The sequence below is a fragment of the Triturus cristatus genome, chromosome 2_1, assembly GCF_964204655.1.
Source record: "Triturus cristatus chromosome 2_1, aTriCri1.1, whole genome shotgun sequence".
Lineage (NCBI taxonomy): Eukaryota > Metazoa > Chordata > Amphibia > Caudata > Salamandridae > Triturus > Triturus cristatus.
The window spans coordinates 239,359,152-239,381,103 of NC_140581.1; the positions used below are offsets into that span (position 1 = coordinate 239,359,152).

General features: G+C 49.1%; 1 protein-coding gene across 9 annotated transcripts in view; it reads right to left on the reverse strand.

The window, feature by feature from the left end:
- The window catches only part of ZFR (zinc finger RNA binding protein), a 526,018-nt gene that overhangs the window by 339,910 nt on the left and 164,156 nt on the right, over positions 1 to 21,952 (reverse strand). The window lies entirely within an intron of this gene.

Consider the following 21,952-nt stretch of genomic DNA (forward strand, 5'->3'; position numbering starts at 1 on the left):
TTGGAATTCCAGGTCTGGCTCCTAGAACCAGCCTGGGGTCAGTATTCAGAATCAAGTGATGAAAGTCGACTTAATAACTGTAATGATTTTTAAATAATATTTAGCTATTTCAAAAGTTAGCACTTAAAAAATATTTCAAAGAAAACATTCAATGGATCTCTATGGCAAGAAATTCAAATTGCAGGTAGAGTACTTTATCGTTACTTTAGTAATCCGGGACTGGGTACCTAGACCCAGGACTGGGGTCCTTATCAAAAGCAGTTAAGTAATTTCGTTTACAGAAATGGTACGATTTTAAAAGAATATTTCAAATTTGCAAAAATAGACACTTAGAAGAAATTTCACAGAAAAGCAGACAATGGTTTCCTATGGGAGAAAAATGAGTTAGAGGTAAGTATAGTTGTGGACACTTTTCAGGGTCAGGGCTGGGCACCAAGATCCAGCACTGGGAGCTCACCTAGGAACAGGTGAGTAAATTCGTTTTTGTCACTTGGCTGATTTTTGGTGAATTTTTGCAGAATTGAAAAGTTCACACTTAGAAGATTTTTGAAGAAAAAGCCATTCAATGTTACCCTATGAGGAAAATGAAGTTAGCGGTTTAAGGGTAAGTACTCGACTGGCAGAGTTGAAATTCCGGGCATGGACTCAGGGGTCCCCCAGTGTTAGGTAGGTACAGTTGGGTCACCCTCAGCAGTTTCAGGACGGCCGGGTGCAGAGAGAGTTAGGCCCAATGTTATCCTATGAGGGTGGCTGCTGTCTGGCAAGCCACGCGGCTGTGGGAGCTGGGCTCCTGGTCACTTACTCAGGGCAAGTGGGGAAGTAGGTTAGTGTAGAGAGGGCACTGCCAGGGCCACTCGGGCGGCTGGGTGCAGGGTGCTTTTGAGCCTTCGGGCGCTCAATGGAAATCAATGGGAATGTTCCAGTTTGGAAAAAGGCTGCAGGCTCGGGGACGAGGATGTTTCAGGTGCCACCACCACTTCGAGAGGTAAGTTGGGTAGTTGTAGGTTAGGTGGGTACCCCGGGATTGGGCACAGGGGGCCGCAGGGCACCGGGTGCAGGGGTGCCTTTTGACGTCGGGAATCTTACCCTCTGGTTGATCGCGGTTGGGGTGGCACTTGGTTCTGAGGCTGCAGGCTTCCTCCGGGATGTCGAGGGGGGTCCTTGGGTGCAGGACTCGGGGTCACAGTCGCCGTGGGGTCGTCCTCAGGGTCTTTTTCCACTCCGGCACTGGCCAGGCTTGGCTGGTGCAGAGTGTGTTGGGTCCGCGGTTCCGGGCTGCTGCCAGGGGTTAAAAATAGGTTTGAGTAGAGCCTCTACTCATGGGAGTCCCAGGGGCTTAGAGCCAAAAGGTAGCCAGGTCCTCCGGGGTTGGTGAGGTTGCTGGCCACGAGAGATGCCGCGCTGGTGCAGGTTCGAGAGTCGACAGGCCGGTAGGGCTGGGGCCAAAGCAGTTGGTGTCTTCTTCTCTTTTTAGCAGCTGCAGGGCAGGTCTTTGTTCTTCTTGCTCTTCTTGTCGTTTTTCTATCTGGAATCGGAGGAAGGAAGGTTCAGGGGGCCCCTAAATACTAGATTTAGGGGCGTTACAGGTAGGTGAAGGCCAGGGACCAATGGGTCCTTGTCCTGGGGTGGGTACACCCCGTATCCTGCCTCTCTCCTGTGGGAGGGGGGCAGTAGCCTAATCCTGATAGGGTAGGGCCTCCCATCTTCAAGATTGCGAGAGCCCGGAGATGTGCTTCACCTCGCCTCCCCCACCTGAGGGGTGGGGTGGGCAGGCTGGCACATCCCCTGTCCTTGTATGGGGTTTCCGGCCAAGCTTCCCGCCAGAGTGGGGGGTTGCAGTGGCCTGGGGAAACTCCAAATGGCGGCCTGCCTTTGAAGCTTCCCTTTGCTCATCCTGGGGGAGGAGATTTCTCACCTCACCCAGGATGTGCATTGTTGCAGGCCCGGGAGAGCAGGGGCTCTCCCACCCAGGGATCCAGCAACGTGTCTGCTGTGTGGCAGCCTGGGCAGCCTCAGAGCAGACGTGGATTGTAAGTTAGCTGTAAGGGGGCATCTCGAAGATGCCCTCTGGGGTGCTTAGTACATTAAATCCTACACTGGCATCAGTGTGGGTTCAATGTGCTGAGAAGTTTGATACCAAACTTCCCAGGCTTCAGTGTTGCCAATATGGTGCTGTGGAGCTCGTGTTTGACAAGCTCTCAGCACCATGTACTCTTAAATGACAGCACTGCACTTACAGTGCCCAGGAATGGACCCGGGTACTGTAGGGGCACAGGGCTCCTGCTCCTGTGCCCACACCATAGGCGTAATGCACCCAGCTAGAGGGGTGGCTGACATATGCCTTGGCAGTGTAGGTGATGGGCATGGTACACAGTGATGTGTGCCATGTCGACTCTTTGTTTGGTCCTGCACCCAGACACTCAGCCTGCAAGGGCAGTGTGTGTGTAAGGGTACAGGGCCTATGAGGGTGGCACAATGAGTGCTGCAGCCCTTAGAGGCCTTCCCTGGCCACAAGGCCCTGGGTACCTAGGGTACGCTTTACTAGGGGCTGACATGTGGCTAGGGTTTGTCAATTTGGAGTTTGTGTGGTTTAAGGAAGGAACATAGGCCCTGGGCACCTGATTGGCAGGAACCCAGGGTACACTCAATCGAAGTACATTCAGCAATTTAGCAAAAAGTGGGGGCATACCATGCAAGAAAGATGGCACTTTCTCACAGTGGTGCATCACCTGACGCTTGTGAGTTTGCCCTTTTGCGTGCCGTAGAGACCACTAAGGAATCTAGTGGGGCTGGTCCTCTGATGTAAGAGGGATCTGAGGGAGCGGGATTGTACTTCTTTTCGATACGTGGGTTAAGGACCCTGGCTCTCACTGGGTCTTTAAAAACTTCTGCCGCATGCTTTACCACCCCTTTGAGCATGGGCAGTATGGCGGTGGACCTCTGTGTAGTATCGAATGTGTCTAGGAGGAAATCTTCCTCCATAGGGTCATTATGCATGTCCACCCCATGATAATGTGCTGCTCTTTGCAGAAGATGGTTAAACCCTAGTGAATCTTCAGGTGGAGATGGTTTAGAGGGGTAAATATCGTCTTGTGGGACGTTGGGAATATCTGGTATATGGTAATCGTCCCATGGATCTGGAGATCCTGTAGGGGTGGGGTCTTGTGGAACATCACCTGTATCATAATATGGGTCCCCATGACCATCATCGTCTGGAGATGGAGTAGGAGAACGATTAGGGTGGTGGGGGTGGAGAGGGTGGAGGTGGGGAAGGAGGAGGTGGAGGAGGGGGGGAAGGTATTCTGAATGGAGAAGTAGCAGAGTCCTTCCTCTTTGGAGGTGGAGGCGGGGCAGGCTTCTCCAAATGTCTCTTCTTAGTAGAGCGCGTCAAATGTCCAGTTTTTGGATCCTTGGTAAGAGTTTTTTGCTAGGGATCCGGTGTAAATAACTCTAGTGAGGTAATTTGGTCCGTCGGCGTCTAAGGCGTCGGGGTCGATGATTTTTTAGGTTTTTCCGTGCCGGTTTGTTTAGAACCCGGCTTGGGACCCTCCGGTCTCTTGGTCGGCGCAGAGATGTGCTTCGGCTTGGAAGTGGTGGTGGCCTTGTGTGGTTTGGTCGGCACCGAAAGTGGCGTCAGTGCCGAAGAGCTGGGTTTCGACACCGAGGGCTTCGGTGCGGAGCTCGGTGTCGAGGTGGACGCCGTCTTCTTTTTCGGTGCCGAAGTGTGTTTCTCGGCACCGCTGGCAGGCTGGCTTGAGCCCGAGCCGCCGGAAGGCTTACTTGGCTTCTTCACCGGGCCCGAAGGTGGGGTGTGTGAAGCAGTGTCTCTGGTCTTGCCTAGGCCCGGAGGCGAAGGCGTGACCGAAGACTTTTTGGGTGTCGGTGCGGGTGTGGGAGGGGGTAGATTGGTACTCACGACCCTCTGCGTTGATGTCCTCCACATCTGACTTGTCGGCCTCGGAAGCGCTGATGAGGTCCTCTTCGATACGATGATGTTCCGGATCGTCTATGTCGTCTCCGAAGATGTCGACTGGAATGGACGTCGAGGAGTGTGCCATGTTCCTTCTGGCTCTTCGGTCCCGAATAGTCTTTTTGGATCGGAAAGACTTACAGGCCGGACAGTCTTGAGCCTAGTATTCCGGGGAGAGGCAAAGGTTGCATACCTCATGAAGATCGGTGTGGGGAAATTTGGACCCACATTGAGGGCACTTTTTGAATGGAGTTCTTTCCATGAGCCGGGACCAGAGCCTGGGTAGCCCTGAAGGCCGCCGTCGACGACGACTGGAACCGAAGGTTTGTGTCAATGAGAAAGCGATTGAAGAGATCGTGATCGAAACAATACAGCGATTGGGGTGAGGATTGCGCGTCGATCGTCGAACTGGAAGCTGTTCGGAACCGGAGCGCGAAGATCACATCCGAGCCAGATGGCGGAAAAAAACAATTTGAGGATGGAGCCGAAGCCCATGCGCAAAACGATCCAAAGGAGGAGTCACCGACCTCGTGACTTCCAAAGACTTTCCAAGAGGAAAAACAAACTGCAAACATCCGGGCCCAACACCAGATGGCGATCTATGCAAAAGTGTGTAATCTGCAGCTCATATGCCTCGAACACCCACTTTCTGATAGCGCCGAAGGGGACGCCGAAACAACCTCTGCCACGACGCACAGCACGGGAGAACGGGGCGGGGGTCGGGTCGGAGCGGCCAAGGAACAGTACCGAAAAGGCGTCGACTCGACCTCCGACGAGGCAGCCGCCTGCGTGGAGAGACGAGGGGGGCCCGGGGACACACCCCGACCCCTAGCCGGCCCCCGCGGCACCGCCAGGGCCAGAAGCCGCCAGCGCATGAGCGGCGTCAGCTCGGCCCCCTCGAGGAAGAGCCTCGAGCCACGGCGACCTCCCGCGACACCACAGGGGCCCCCCGCGGGGTTTTGCGGTGAGGCAGAGGCACCGTGGTCCGAAGGAGGGAACCCCAGAGGGCCACACCACGACGGCACCACATCTCCAGGACCTGGAGTCAAACCTACTGGCAACGGAGCCGCCGCAGAAGGCCCCGTACACTGCGAGGGATCCGCAGACGTCCCAGGAAGTAGAGGAGATGGAAGAGCAAGAAAGGCCTGCAAGGCCTCCATCTGGGCTCTGGTCGCCCCTGCGCCGGGGAACGGCGGGTAGGATGGCGACGCGGGGGGCTGCACAACCCACGGAGAACCAGTGCCCCCCACAGGCCGGGGACCGGGCCTCGGGGACAAACTGCGACACTTACCAACAGGTGAGCGACGCCCTTGTGGCCTTGGAGAACGACGATGTTGGAGACGGAAGCGGTGGTTCTTGAAGCCTTCCGCGGGGGACGGACGCGGCGACGCCGCCGACCTGGACATGCGGGCCGAGAGGAGTTTCCCCAAACACCACATACAGATGGGGTGAGGGTCCGTCGCCGACATCTGGCGTGCGCAAGACGAGCACGTCTTGAAGCCCGAAGGCATTCGCTCACTGTTCACAAGAAAACGCAAAGCGTAAAAAGGAGGCCTGAAAACAAGCCAGGAACACAATCCGGATCCGCGTTGCACGCGGAAAAGGAGAAAACTGACGTCAACGCGCCGGGGTGGGGCTATTGTGGCCACGCTGACGTCACACCCGTAGAGAATGTCAGGGGCGGAGTCACGAGGTACCGCCCCCCGGCGCGCAGAGATGCTGGGCAAGAAAGTTTTCCGGTTCCAGTCTCACGCCTGGGATAATTCTACGTTAAGGAATCTGCGGCTAGTAGTCTATCAGATACTCGCATATGTGCAGAGGTTCAAATGGGGGACCCATAAGTCTGGTGAGGACTATATTAAGATTCCATACAGGAGAAGGTGGAACTCTAGGTGGAATTATTCTTTTAACTCCTTCCATAAACGCTTTGATAGCGGGTACTCGAAACAACGACAAATGTCTGTTTTGAAGGTAATCAGCAATTCCTGCAAGATGTAGCTGTATATATGTATATGTTAGGTTACATTGTTGTAGATGCAAAGATAACAAATAATATTTTGGATGGAAGCATCTAGCCAATCGATTTTGTTATTTGTACAATAAATGATTTACCGCTTCCACTTTGCTGCATAGCATGCTCTAGTAGTAGGACATCTAGCCTCTTTAATGCTGTTCATACAGTCTGGTGGGAGATTAAGGTAGCCAAACTCTAGGACTTCAGGAGCCAGATTGCAAGATTGAGTTGATTGGGATCTAGGTGCCTTATCTCTCCATGGTTCTGAGTGAGGAACTTGGGGGAGAGGTGGAGCTTTTGATGAGGCACTACTGAAAATTCCAACAGGGTTGTAAACCATACTTGGTGTGCCCATGCTGAAGCAACTAGGATCATTGTGAGGGAGTGTTTGAGCTCCCGAACCCAGTAACAGAATGAGCGGGAGAGGCGGAAAAGCGTATGCAAATCTGCCTGACCAGTTCATCCATAGCGCATTGCCTTTGGACAATGGGTGTGGATATCTGGAGGCGAAGCTTGGGCATTTTGCGTTTGTGTGTGGCGATCAGATCTAGGTCTGGATGACCCCACATGTGAAAGAATGTTAGAAGAACTTGAGTTTGAAGTTCCCATTCGTGGATCTGCTGTGTTGGACGACTGAGCAGATCCGCGATCTGATTGTGTACTCCTGGTAGATGTTCTGGGTGGAGGTAAATGTTTTGAGGAATGGCCCATCTCCATATGCTTTGTGCTAGATGTGAAAGCTGAAGAGTGTGTACACCCTTGATTTTGTATGTAATACATTGCTGTCATGTTTTCTGTACAGATCAAGACAGCTTTGCCTACTAGCAAGAGTTGAAAAGACTTTAGTGCTAGAAAGATTGCCAGTAACTCCAGGTGCTTTATGTGGAGTTGTTTCAGTTGAGGAGTCCATATACCCTGTACGGTTTGGTTTTGGAGAGGAGCTCGCCAACCGGTGAGCGATGAGTCTGTGGTTAGCACTATCTGTGGAACCGGGTCGAGGAACGGCCACCCTTTGGATAGGTTTTGTGTGTTCCACCACTGCAGAGAGCGATGGGTGCGGCTGTCTACCAACACCAGATCTGCTAACTGACCTGGAGCTTGGTTCCACTGATGTGCTAAACTTCTTGTAAGGGACGCAAGTGAAGTCTTGCATAAGGAACAATGAGGATGCAAGAGGCTATCATCCCTATCAACTGCATGAACACTCGAGCTGGAAGGGAATGTTGAGGTTTAAATCTCGATACAAGAGCTTGCATGCTGGCTATTCTGAGTGGATTGGGGTATGCAAGGGCTTTTGAGGAATCTATTGTGGCACCTAGATACTGAATGAGGTGGGACGGTTGCAAGTGTGACTTGGGTAGGTTTATCGTGAATCCCAAGTCGTGGAGCAGCTGGATTGTTCTGTGTGTATTGTGTACACAGAGTGTGTGTGTGAGACTTGGCTTTTATGAGCCAGTCGTCGAGATAAGGAAACACTTGAATGTGTTGTCTGCGCAAATAAGCTGCGACTACTGCGAGACATTTTGTGAAGACTCGGGTGCTGCAGTCACTCCGAATGGGAAGACTTTGAATTGATAGTGCTGTCCGTCCACTACAAACCGTAGATATTTTCTGTGAGCGGGGTGAATGGGAATATGAAAGTAGGCTTCCCTGAGGTCTAGAGTGGCAAGGAAATAGCCCTGTTGGAGCAGCGGGAGAACCTGTTGGAGAGTGATCATGTGGAAGTGGTCCGACTGAATGTACAGATTTAACGGTCAGAGGTCTAGTATTGGTCTGAGAGTACCGTCCTGCTTTGGAATTGGAAAGTAAAGGGAGTAAACCCCTGTTCCTTGATGAGGTAAGGGAACCGGTTCTATTGCGTGTTTTTGTAATAAGGAGAGAACCTCTTGTTTTAACAATGTCTGATGTTCTGTGGACACTGGACGTTGTTTGGGGGGTAGGAATGGAGGAGTTGAAGTAAGTTCCCGGCAGTAACCATACTGGATAATTTGTCTTACCCAGTTGTCTGTGGTGATGGAGTTCCAGACAGGTAGGAACTGTGATAGAATGGTCAGTGGGGAAGTGGAGGGAGGTCACTGTTTGTAGTTGTTGCCTCTATAACCTCCTCTGAAGTAACCTCTGTTAGGGGAGGTTTGAGTAGTGTTTTTGTAGGAGGATGAGGTGTTGTCCTTCCCAATAGTTTTAGAGGCACCCCTATAAAAGGAGTGACACAAAGAACCTCTAGTGGTTGTTGCCTGTAGTGATCCCATGGACTTAGCGGTTTCTGAGTCCTCCTTCATTTTTTCCAAAAAGATGTGTCTACAGTGGGTCCAAATAAGTGTTCTTGATCAAAGGGTTGATTAAAAATTGTGGACTGCACATCTTGTTTAAAACAAGAAATGCATAGCCATGCGTGTCTGCGTAGTGAAACGCTTGTGTTAACTGTACAAGACATGGTTGGCTGCATCAAGAGCACACTTTATAGAAGTATTTGTGAGATCTGGGACATCTGGTGGATTATCATAATCCTCCCAAAGATCAGGTGCGGGGAAGAGTAGTGTCATCATCATTATCCTCTTGTGGGTTTTCACCCCCACGGAGATCATCATCTTGTGGTGTAGGTGAATATGGAAGCATTGGAGAGTGTGCTGGAGAAAGTGGTGTTGTGGGGATATTTGGAGGAGAGGGGGGTCTGACTGGAGAAGTTCCCATGTCTTTCTTCTTTAAGGGTATCTTGGGTTCTTCTGGGGAGTCCAAAGGTCTCTTTTTAGATGGGATTGTCTTTATATGACCAGTTTTAGGGTCAATATGAAGGGTTATTTGTTTAGGATCCACTGGATCTGGTTGAAATAAGTCTTTTAGTCCAGTATCCTTGTTCGGCACCGATGATTTGGTTGTTTTGGTTTCAGTTCCAAAGCTTTAGGAGGGGTCTTAGTGTCCTTTTGTTTTGGAAGAGCTGTGGAGTCTGAAGACTTTTTCAGCTCCGAGGATTTGTTGTCTTTTTTCGGTTCCGAAGATTTGCTCATTTTTGGCTCCGAAGATTTGTGGTCTGGTTTCGGCTCCGGGGGTTTATCCTGATGGTGTTTTGGTGCCGAATGTTTGGGTTTCGGTACCGGGGATAGTAGTTGGGTACCGATGCGTGGCTGAGTCGGTCCCGAGTCGCCTGAAGGCTTGTTTTTGGACTTCGGAGAAAAGCCCAAGGCGTCAGAAGTTTTGTCATGGTGTCGACCTGAGCCGGAAGGCGAAGGTGTTACCGGAGTCTTATGTTTTTGAGAAGAGGTAGGGGTGTCAGTGTCGATACTCACAGTTTGTTGACCTGGAGTAACCGTCTGGTCTTCGGTGTCTGATTCATCAGCCTCAGAGACGCTGAGGTCTTCATTGTCCGGTTCTTGTTTTTTGAGAGCATCGGGGCCTGCATCGAAGATGTCGTCCGGCACCAAGGTAGTGGATCAAGACATTACGTGACGTCGAGCCCGTATGTTTTTCTTCGATCGGAATAAAGCGCAGGCTGGGCAATCTTTGTCCTCGTGTTCTGGAGAGAGGCAAAGGTTACAGACCTCATGGAGATCAGCGTGTGGTGTAAGAAACTGGCTCTATTTATACTGCACCAAAGTGAGGTACAGTGTGTATAGAGTCCAAGAGTCTTCAGAGGTCTGGCAGAGGTTAAAGTTAGATAGCCCCTTACTCTCTAAAGTGGTAGCTTGGTCGAGCAGTAAGGCAGTATCACAGGACAGTGTAAAGCATTTAATGTACACTCAGTCAGCAAATTGTCTCACACACTCAAGAACTGAACTCTAGGCCAATTGTTATGTATACAAAAAATATACTGTTTCATTTCTAGAACCAAGCAAGCCTGGTACAGGTAAGCATATAAATACTTTGCAGTAGTAATCTATTTGTTCGAACACACTTCAGAATTGCAGTATAACTGGTACTGGTTTTGATTACAGGTTTTAGAAAGCAGTTTGCACAACATTGCAGGTATAGTACATTCAATTGAATGGGCTTTGTAAGTAAAATGCAGTTAATTACTTTTCAGATTACTTTTCTAACCACAGGCCTGGATCCTAGATTCTGCCCTGGGAAATTTCCTGAAAACAGGTGAGTAAATGCGTTTTGGTTAAAGGTATGATTTTTAAGGAATATTTGCAGTTTTCAAAAGAAAAAGTGTCAATGTTATCCTATGAGGAAAAATTAGTTATCGGTTTTAAGTTAAGAAATCAGTCTTTTGAGTTAGGGTTCTGGAGTTAGCCTCGGGGGTCTCCCAGGGTCAGTGTTGCACTGTTGTTGCACCTTCAGCGGCACTCGGGCGGCAGGTAAAGAGTGTTGAGGCCCAATGTTATCCTAGAAGGGATAGGGGGACTTTGGTTGGTGGCTGCTGGCAAGCAGGCCACAGGGTGGTGGGAGCAAAGCTACTAGGGTTAAGCTCAGGGCAAGTTGGGGACCAAGTTAGCACCAAAAGGTGCACCCTCAGCGGCGCTAGGGGTGCAGGGTGCAGTTTTGAGGTCGGGTGCCCTGTTTAATTCAATGGAGTTCTCCGGGACAAAGAAACACTGCAGGCTCGGGGACGAAGATCTTCCAGGAGTGACCACTACTTCAAGGGGTAAGTTGAGATGTAGAGGGATGGTTAGGCACCACTGGGTGGGGCACACAAGTCCGTGGGGCGATGGGTGCAGGGGTGCCTTTGGACGTCCGATTTTCTTACCCGCTCTGGTCACGGTAGGGGGGTGGGGTCTCCTGGATTGAGGCTGCAGGTGTCGTCTGGAGGCTTGAGGCAGGTCAGGGGTCGCCGGATCTCAGGTCAGTATCGCCGGGGGGACCTCCTTGTGGTGTTTGTTCACTCAAACACGGGCCGGGCTCGGCAGGTGCAGAGTGTGCTGGATTTGCGGGTCCTGGCTGGCACCAGAAGCTGCAGTTCAAACACGTCCGGTGTTCACGGGAGAAACAGCTTTGAAAGTGAATTCAGGCAGGTCCTCCGGGGTTTTTGAGGTTGCTGGCTGCTGGACACGCCAGGGTTTTTCAGGAGCAGGTTCGAGGGGAGACAGGCCAGTAGGGCTGGGGCAAAGTCAGTGGGCGTCGTCCTCTTGTTAGCTCTGCACGGCTTCTCGTCCTCATTTTCTTGTAGTTGCTGGATCTGAGGAAGAAAGGTTTAGGGTGCCCCTAAATACTAAATTTAGGGGCGTTACCGGTAGGTAATGGGCAGGGACCAATGAGACCCTTCCCTGGGGTGGGTACACCCCCTATTCTGCAACACTCCAGTGGGAGGGGAGCAGGAGCCTGTCCCTGATTGGCTGGGTCCCCCAATCCTCAAGATGGCGGGGACTCTAGGTTGTGCTTCACCTTGCCTCCCCCATCTTAGGGGTGGAGTCGGCAGAGGTAGGCACACCTCTCTTCCTCACTTGTTTTACCCGCTAGTTCTCCCGCCCAAAGTGGGGGGTAGAACCAGTGGGGACCAGTTGCTGAGTACAGCAAGAGGTCTGGAGAAGCTCATAAATGCGGCAGGCCTTTGAAGCTTCCCCTGCCCATCCTAGGTGAGGGGACCTAGCACCTCGTCCCAGGATGTGCATTGTTGCAGGCCCTCGAGAGCGGATGGCTCTCGACCCAGGGGTCCAGCAACATGTCTGGTGGGTGGCAGCCGAAGCAGCCACTCAGTCGGGACACTGGTTGTGGGTCGAATTCAGGAGGCATTTCCAAAATGCCCTCTGTTGTGCGTTTTACATTGAAACCCACACTGGCATCAGTGTGGGTACAATGTGCTGAGAAGTTTGACAGCAAACTTCCCAGACTTCAGTGTATCCAATCATGGTACTGTGGAGTTCGTAATGACAACCTCCCAGCTCCATATACTCTTTAATGGTACACAGCACTTACAATGTTTGAGAATGGGCTCAGACACTGTAGGGGCACACGGCTCATGCCTCTATGCCCTCACCACTGGCACAGTGCACCCAGCTAGTGGGGTGACTGACCTAGGCCAGGGCAGTGGTTGGTAGGCATTGCACATGTGTGCCAGGTCTACTTCACTTTTGTTCTGCACCACGACACACAGCCTGCAAGGCAGTGTATTTGTGAAAAGGTACAGGGCCTCTAAGGGTGGCACAATTGGTTCTGCAGCCCTTAGGAGCCTTCTCTGATCACAGTGCCCTGGGTACATGGGGTACCATTTACCAGGGACCTACCTGTGGCCAGAGTTGCCAATTGGGTTTTGCTTTGGGGAAAAACCAGACACTGGGGTCCTGATTGGCAGGGCCACAGAGCACAAGTCAAAGAGCATCAGTAGTCTGGCAACAAAAAAAACAAAAAAAAAAAAGGGGGGGGGCTTACTGCAACAGAAACGCACTCTCTCACATGTGGGAATTTGGCACCACACAGGGGGCTTTTTTTTTTAATTGAGTTCTTTTCATTAGCTGTAGGGCCCGTCCTGATGGCGCATCAACGACTGGAATCGAAGGTGTTGAGATTTTGTTGGATTCGCGTCAAGGAGCGTGATCGAGAAAACAATCTCCGTTGAGCGTTGAAGCATTGTGTGTCGAAGGGTAATTGAATACGACACCGACTTGGAGCGCAGTCATTTATATCCGAACCCGATAGCAGAAAAAATAAAAAAACAACAATCTAAAGATGGAGTCGATGTTCATGCGCACTATCCCCATAAGGAGGAGTCACCTATCCCGTGACTACAAAGACTTCTTCGACAAAAACAAAGTGCAAACATCCGAGCCCAACACCAGATGGCGATCTATGCCAAAGTATACATTCTACAGCTCATATGCCTTATACATATGATTTTTAGAAAAGGAGAGGCGAAGCCTAGCAAAAGACCCGTGTTAGTTGGTAACAGTAATCTGGAGCTTGTCGATGCCTTTGATTACTTGGGCATTCGCCTGACTTGGGCGGCACATACTGAGAAGGTGAAGATGCAACTTATAAATCAGACTGCTAATATTACCAAAATACACAGGAAAACACTATTAAGCCAGCTTGCACTCGCTCTGGAAATTTATAACACAAAAGTACTAGGTGGTGCCCTCTATGGGGCAGAACTGTGGGGCACAGGTTTGACAAATTGCCTGTCCACAATCAAAAATCACTTCCTCAGATCCGTGGTAGATTTACCTGCTAGCACCCCGCTGGTGCCTCTATACTTGGATCTTGCGCAAAGGCAGCTGGCACACAAAGTAAGCTATAAACTACTGATGTTTGGGCACAGGCTGTGGATGAACTTTTGCAATACCGGGAGCCCCTCTCTGAGCTATTAAAGTCTCCGTCGATCACTTTGATTCCCTGGTTTAGAGTACTACTGGGGAGACTTGGGATGAGGGGGTTCTGGTCTGACCCAGATAGCCTGGCAACTGTATCCAGATTGAAGCTGAAGGAAAGGTTTTGGGAAGTAATATTATAGCAAGTCCTGACAAAAGCAGAGCGCCGTTTGACCATCGAATTTCTTAATTTTAAATGTGCCCCCTGTTTCGAGGACACACTAGATGAAATTGTCCCTCCCCTGGCCCAAAAACTAATCTTTCAGTTTCGGTACAAAACCTTACCTACAAAACATTTTAGTAAAAATTGGGGTAAGGATGTTTTCACTGATAATTTCTGTCCTGCTTGTAACGCAAGCCCTGTATCCATTGTGCATCTGCTATTTTTTTGCCCTAACTACAAATCTCTCAGGGAGAAATGGATATTACCACTTTGTAAACTAGTTGGCCCTGGCCACTATCTGGAGGTGCTAAGAACTTCGAGTACCGATACATATAGAGTTGTGGTTTTTGGTTTGTCCAGATATTGGCATGCACTGTGGATAAAACAAACCAAATGCATTTTATGACGGGCTCTGAACGGTCTAAAAAAATTAATATGCACTGCAGATTAAGCGCACAGTAGGCACCTTATGATGATATTGTGAGAAAGTGGCTCTGTATATACTGTTCCCTAATAGGTACAGGGTGTACAGAGTCCACAGTCCCCCAGAGGCTGATAGAGGTCAAAGTTAGGTATGACCTTACTCTCAAAAGTGGTAGCTTGGTCGAGCAGTAAGGCAGTACCAGAGGACAGTGTAAAGCATTTATTGTACACACTCAGTCAGCAAATGGTTTCACACACTCAATAACTGAACTCTAGGCCAATGATTTGTATATATAAAATATATGCTTGTTTTATTTTTAGAACCACAAAGGGGGTAAAAATATACTTTCTCAGAATGAGAGGTTGAATATAAATACTTTTGTTTCAAGCAATAAATTTGTGTAAACAGTCACAGTTGGTTGTGTTATGTGCCGGTAAGCGCTGGGATGCCTATTGGTAACCAGGCGCTATATAAAACTCAGAATAATAATAATAATAATAATATCCTGCCTCTCTCCTGTGGGAGGGGGGCAGTAGCCTAATCCTGATAGGGTAGGGCCTCCCATCTTCAAGATGGCGAGAGCCCGGAGATGTGCTTCACCTCGCCTCCCCCACCTGAGGGGTGGGGTGGGCAGGCTGGCACATCCCCTGTCCTTGTATGGGGTTTCCGGCCAAGCTTCCCGCCAGAGTGGGGGGTTGCAGTGGCCTGGGGAAACTCCAAATGGCGGCATGCCTTTGAAGCTTCTCTTTGCTCATCCTGGGGGAGGAGATTTCTCACCTCACCCAGGATGTGCATTGTTGCAGGCCCGGGAGAGCAGGGGCTCTCCCACCCAGGGGTCCAGCAACGTGTCTGCTGTGTGGCAGCCTGGGCAGCCTCAGAGCAGACGTGGATTGCAATTTAGCTGTAAGGGGGCATCTTCTAAGATGCCCTCTGGGGTGCTTAGTACATTAAATCCTACACTGGCATCAGTGTGGGTTCAATGTGCTGAGAAGTTTGATACCAAACTTCCCAGGCTTCAGTGTTGCCAATATGGTGCTGTGGAGCTCGTGTTTGACAAGCTCTCAGCACCATGTATTCTTAAATGACAGCACTGCACTTACAGTGCCCAGGAATGGACCCGGGTACTGTAGGGGCACAGGGCTCCTGCTCCTGTGCCCACACCATAGGCGTAATGCACCCAGCTAGAGGGGTGGCTGACATATGCCTTGGCAGTGTAGGTGATGGGCATGGTACACAGTGATGTGTGCCATGTCGACTCTTTGTTTTGTCCTGCACCCAGACACTCAGCCTGCAAGGGCAGTGTGTGTGTGTAAAGGTACAGGGTCTCTGAGGGTGGCACAATGAGTGCTGCAGCCCTTAGAGGCCTTCCCTGGTCACAAGGCCCTGGGTAACTAGGGGACCATTTACTAGGGGCTGACATGTGGCTAGGGTTTGCCAATTTGGAGTTTGTGTGGTTTAAGGAAGGAACATAGGCCCTGGGCACCTGATTGGCAGGAACCCAGGGTACACTTAATCGAAGTACATTCAGCAATTTAGCAAAAAGTGGGGGCATACCATGCAAGAAAGATGGCACTTTCTCACAGATATTTCCTATTAATTTGTGTTTTTTTTATACAAGCCTTTATATGAAATTATTTTATCTATGTTTATCTATTCGACCCTCTTTTATTGTATAATGTGCTATTTACTTTTATGATCTTTTATGATCGAAATAAAGTGATGAACAAAAGTTACTTACCTGTAAACTGTGGTTCTCCAGTATTGGTGTCTTTCATAGATTCACATGCTTGAATATTCACCGTCGAAGTGGGAGTCCCACGGTACTTAACATAGCAATGCAGTAATAACGTAAGCCTAATAGGCATAAAAGAAAGTAAAACCATAGAGTTTATGGATAGACAACTTGTCACGTCTATAACATATTACTGTCATTATGTTTTAGTCCCATATCCAGTCAATCAGGCGTCCGCACCCTCTAGAACCCTCTCCCCAGAGGCTCAGGCCCTCAGATTTTGGTAGCACAAGTGCGACAAAAAAGTCAAATACATGATGGGAGCCTCTGAGGGGAGGTGGGTGGGTCGCATGTTAATCTATGAAAGACACCAATACTGGAGAACCACAGTTTACAGGTAAGTAACTTATGTTCTTCTCCAGTATTGGGGTGTCTTTCATAGATTCACATGCTTAAATAAGAGTAGTGAGCAGTGATATCAGAATAATACAAGGTACATAAGAATCAAAACAATAGCAATACCCAGTGCAAAAGACTATAGGCGTATAAAATATATTATACATACATAAATACATAATGAATGTACCTTGTATACAGGAGGAGGGAAGTATCAGAGGCTCACCTTTATTTTAAAAGGTGTGTCTGCTGGATCATGTTGCAGCTCTGCAGATGGAATGAAGAGGCACTTCAGCAAATAGCGCAGTAGAAGAAGAAACCTTCCTAGTGGAATGCGCTAGAACATTTGATGCAAGTGGTTTTCCCGCTTGTTGATGGCAAAAGGCAATATTAGAAGATATCCAGCGTTCTATAGTTTGTTTGGTGACCGGATGACCTTGTCGCATCCGTCCGTAGGCCACAAAGAGTTGGTCATTCTTACGAATAGTAGCTGTTCTCTGAAGGTAAAATTTGAGACATCTTTTGACATCCAAAGAATGAAGCGTTTTCTCTGCAGGAGTTTGAGGGTTTGGAAAAAATGTTTGAAAAAACAACCGGCTCATTGAGGTGGAAATCCGATGGAACCTTGGGGATAAAGGCCGGATTGGTGCGGAGCAGGACAGAGTCTTTAGTAAATTGGAGAAAAGGTGGTTTAGTAGTAAAAGCCTTCAAGTCACTAACCCGGCGGGAGGAAGTCAGAGCCAGGAGTAGAAAAGTCTTCCAAGTAACCTATTTGAGACTGACTTTATGGATAGGCTCAAATGGTGGTTTCATGAGCTGTGCCAATACAATGTTTAGATGCCAAGGTGGAGGTGGCCGACGTATCGGAGGAAACATTCGAAAAAGACCTTTGAAATTTTTTTGAATTACTCTTGACGAGTAAAGTGAGTTCGAGCCATCTTGTCGGAATCGTGAGATTGCTGCTAGGAGAGGCCTGATTTCGCAAGGTGCAAAAAGAAAGGCAAAAGTCGTTCTGGCTTGGAATGTATAGGATGTACTTGAGCTTCATTGCACCATAGACAGAATCTTTTCCATTTGAGTATATGTTTTCACCGTTGAAGGTGCCCTAGCCTTAGCCAAGACTTCTCTGCAATCTAAAGGAATCTCCAAATTTACAAACTCGTAGTGCTCAGGTTCCAAGCCGCTAAATGAAGAGATGCAGGATCGGGATTAAAGATTTGGCTGTGTTCCATGGTCAAAATATTCAGAAGAGGGCGAAGAATGATCAGGTCGCCCTGAGACAAGAGCAGTAGTTCCGTGAACCAGATTTGTCGAGGTCACCGTGGGGCTATAGGAATAATGTGACCGGGTTCTTTCCTCATTTTCCGCAGATCCTTGGGGACTAGAAGTATTGGTGGAAAAGCGTAGGCATATATTTTTTGACCAGTTCATCAAAAAGGCATTCCCGCATGACTTTGGTTGGGGAAGCCAATTTGCGTAGAACAGGCATTTGCGGTTCAGATATGTTGCGAACAGATCCAGATTTGGGGGACCCCATAGTTGAAAAATGTGATCCATAATGGGTTGGTGTAATTCCCATTCACGATTAGTCGTGGATGATCTGCTTAGGGAATCCGCAAGATTGTTTGACACTCCTGGAAAATGAACTGCTGTGAGGACGATGTGATGTTGAATCGCCCAATTCCAAATTTGTTGAGCCAGAAGGCACAACAAGACAGACCTTGTGCCTCCCTGTTTGTTGATGTAGTGCATGCACGTTGTGTTGTCCGTACGGATCAACACCGTGCTTCCTTGAATGATGGTTCGGAAGGCCCTCAGAGCCAGAAAAATGGCCAGTAACTCTAAAAGGTTGATGTGTCTTGTCTTTTGTTGAACGGACCACTTGCCTTTCATGGTCAGTCCTTGTAAGTGGGCGCCCCAACCCTCTAGAGATGCTTTGGTCGTGAGGGTGAATAGAGGAGTGTCCACCACAAACGGACGTCCTGATGCGATATTTTCTTCGTGAGTCCACCATAAAAGAGCTCTTTTTAGTCGATGTGCGACTCTGACTAAGTCGTTGAAAGTTCCGGAAACTTGAGCCCACTGTTTGTCCAATTCTTCCTGTACAGGTCTCATTTTCAAGCGGCAGTGAGGGACTAGAGGAATGCACGAGGACAACATCCCTAGGAAAGATTTCAACTGTCTGACAGAAACGAACTCTTTTAGATGGATAGAAGTCGCTAGATTGCGAAGACTCCGCACATATATATACAGGAGTTACAGTTTACTCGTAATATATAATTGTCACACTTAAAAAGTTTTGATTTGAGAAGGCTTTATAACCTGTAAACCTGAAACCTCTGTATTCCCGGATGCATGCACGATCAAGTTAGCGGTGAGACGTCCCTTATTTTAGTTGTAAAAGATTGTCCGATATTACGGGGTCCCTCATAAATTATTAGCACACCCCCTCCCCCTCCCCCCCCCCCCCATTTCTCCACTCATTACGAGTTCATTCCTGAATAATCCACCTCGGGTTTTCTGAACATCTTACGAGCGAGGTTCCCGCACGTACTCGGCCTGATTGACTACGTCATATAGTCTGCCTCTCCTTGCGCTCGCTGTCAGTAGCAGCTGAGACCTTGACGGATAAAGACGTCCAGTTCACGGACATGTAAGTTGTTACTTTTTCGTCACGCTCTTTCACTTAGTTTCACTTTGATTTGGTGAAAACGTTTCTACAGTTATTGCCTTCCTAGTTTTTTCACCGCCATTGGCATTTCTGGCTCAGTCTTCCCCTGGATTTGTTTCCTTGTAGAAAAAGAATTTGCTCTAACTGTCTAACCGCCGCTTCTTTCATTTGTTACCCGTTACATTGGGTTTGCAACAATTCCCGATATGTATTAGAAACAGGGCGGTTTAGACTTAGTCTTGCTGGTTTTTATGTATAAGTCTATACATTTGTCTTTCGATATCCCGTGAGCGTTAATTACTCACTCATTGATTCATTCTTATTTAACTTCCTCTGGCAACCTTAATCATGGTGCCTTTTTGTTTGCAGTATGTGGCGATTGTTGTGACAGCACCACTCTCCTTTTCTTAATGAAACTACCGTCCTTCAGGTACGTGCCTCTCTTTAGTTATACGCTAAATACGCTGATACGTAGTCCGTTATAACTATGCTACAGCCCCTCTTCTTTAATTGTTGCAGAATTCACTAATATAGTAGATGCTGGCTGTCTGCGCACGAGAGATGAGGAATCTATTCCCAATAAATTAAAACGTTTCCCAGGTGAGCCATCTTGCCGCAAAAGGGAATTTAACCATTTCCTTGACATGTGACACACACAATGCCCTGATACCAAACTCTTTGCGCTTACAGGTTCCCAACCTATCCTCTGTCCTGATGAAGACCCCCTTTTGATGCATAATAATTGGCACCACTATACTGGGTCAAAACGTCGACGTTACTTGTCCTATGCTTCCGTGCAAATCCACACACAGAATAAGGAAATCATAGCCTACAGTGGTTTATGCACTTCAAGCTTGATCTGACTGTTGATTATTATTATTTTTTTGTATTGTCTATTGCATATATTTGTGATATGTGATTTTGGTTCAAGTACACATTGTTTCACCAATTGTATAAGTTTGTATGTGTTTTCTGGTTGGGTCACCCTGTAAACACTTCGGTGTTTTTATATGATAATTAATACAAATCCATCCAGTAAACAAATCCATTTCTGTTTCTCTGGCTTTGTGTGTGTTCCTCGCTGTTCTTCATTGTATTTAGTACATGTCTAAATAAGTTTGCTTGTTTCCCGACAGAACCATTGTTTTGCTTTCATTTTTATGTTGATTGAAGGGCAAACTAAAGTGGCTTGGAGTCTGCGGCTGCTGGGAAACGGGCGGGTGCTGGGCCTACCTCTGGTTACCTGACTCAGGAGGTTTGTGGGTACCATGTCCTCATCCACAAAGGGACTAGGAAGCGTGCATGTGGTGTTAGCTGGGTGGGTAGAGACGCGTCTGGAAGCCCCTTCCATTACCATGAAAGGAGCGAAAGGCTGACTGGGGTTGGCAAGGGGCCACGGAAAGGCCCAAGGACCTGGCCATAGCTTTCTTGTCCTTGAAATGCTCCAATACTGATTCCGCCTCTTCTCCAAAAAGATGGTATCCTTCAAAGGGCATGTCCATGAGTGAGGCCTAGACACCCCCCGAAAAGCCAGTGGTTCTCAACCAGGCGTGGGCCCCCTAAGGGCACCCGATGATGAAACTGCCCTGCCTAGTGAGTCGGTCGTATCCAGCCTACTGCGTATGGCAAACTTGGCTGTGTCCCTCCCATCAGCAACAGTTTGGAAGAGTATGGCCTGGGCCTCCTCCAAGGACATAGAAAGCACCTGCGCAACCGAATCTCAGAGAGAAAGGGAGTACCAGCCCAAAATGCACACTGTTAACTGACCGCGGCGCCAGGCTGGAAGAAAAAGTATGGAGTGGTAGAGAAAAGGCCAGGATTTACTCTAGAAGTGGAAGCTTGGACCACCAAGCTCTTTCGAGTGGGGTGCTGGTTGAAGACGTTAGGGTCCCCTTGGGCAGGTCGCTGGCAATTGTCCTATTCACAGGAGCTCCCGTGCAGGGCTTGAACCAGGCCCAAGTAGGATATCCATTAGGGATTCATTAAATGGGAGAAGCAGTTCCGAGAGGGTGACACCCCAGCTGAACCACCTGTCAAGACATTAGTCTTGACAGTCATGGAGGGCAGCTGAAGGTCCAAGACCTCAGCCGCTCTCCTCACCACCATAGCAAACAATTCTTCCTCCTCTGTAGCCACAGTAGGAGGAGAGACCAAGTCAGTATACAAGGAGGTGTCCAATTCACTGGCATCCATCAAATCCTCTCACCGGGATTCCTATGTGACATCTCTGGGCTGGTATTAATCAGGGTCCAGTGGCCTCTCCCAGTCATCCCACCTATGTCCTAGCCCAGAGGAATAGGGCACAGGCTCAGGCCTGGGTGGAATGCCTCCAGTCTGCACCACAATAGTTCAGTGTCAAAGAGGAGTACGGGGAAGTCGGCAGTGGGGCCGATGCCAGGGAAGGCCAAGGTGTCTCAACCGGCACCAGTCCTGATCCATCCATAGATCCAAGGGGCCAACTGGCGCTGGGGTCTAACACGCTGCAGGAAGACCTTTAAGAAGACCAGTAGGGGCTGCTCCCGAGGGGGCCGAAGGTGCTCCAGCAGCAGACTGGCTACCCAAAAATGAGGTGCATGGCCTCATAAAATTCTGAGAGTTGGGCAGGGGTTGCTCCGGTTCCTGTAAGCTCTGGGAGGCGCAGAGACGACCCAGGCGAAGGCCAAACCGCAGAACCAACCCTCTAAAGCAGACGTTACCTCATATGACTTTGGCAGCAGGGCGAAGACTTCTTGGACTCCTTGTTCTTTTTGCGCTTGTGGGACTTACCCTGACGACTTTGAGTGCGACGAAGAGCGCTTGGGGTGGCTTCAAGACCTATCCTGGGACTTTCCCCTCAACTGGGATTGAGACAGTTGCAGTGTTGCACCTCGAGGGGCAAGCAACTTTATTTACAGCTCCCTCAAAGCCTTGGCGTGCATGGCACAACAATCGAAGCAGGTCTTGGCATCATGGTTGCGCTTGCAGCACCAGAGGCAGACTAGGTTTGGGCCCGCCACCGACATTTGCAAGTGACAGACGCCACAGGTCTCAAAACTATCTGACACACCAGGAGATGAGGTCTCAAACATTTCGACAAAAGGTCAGTTGAAAATGGACTGTGGGTAGCTGTTATGCAGATCTGCGCTAACTGGCACGGAAAGAAAATAAGCGATATTGGCGCGCTGGTGTAGCACCTATATAGGCACAGTGCAAGTCACTTCCAGCGTGAATGTCAACACGCGGAGTCACCTACTGGTGCTCAGGGGTACCGCCCACAAAAAAATTCTAGGGATAATTCTAAGGTAAGGCATCTGCGCCTAAAAGTCTTTATGAGATAATATGGTTCTTCTATATTAGTGAGTATT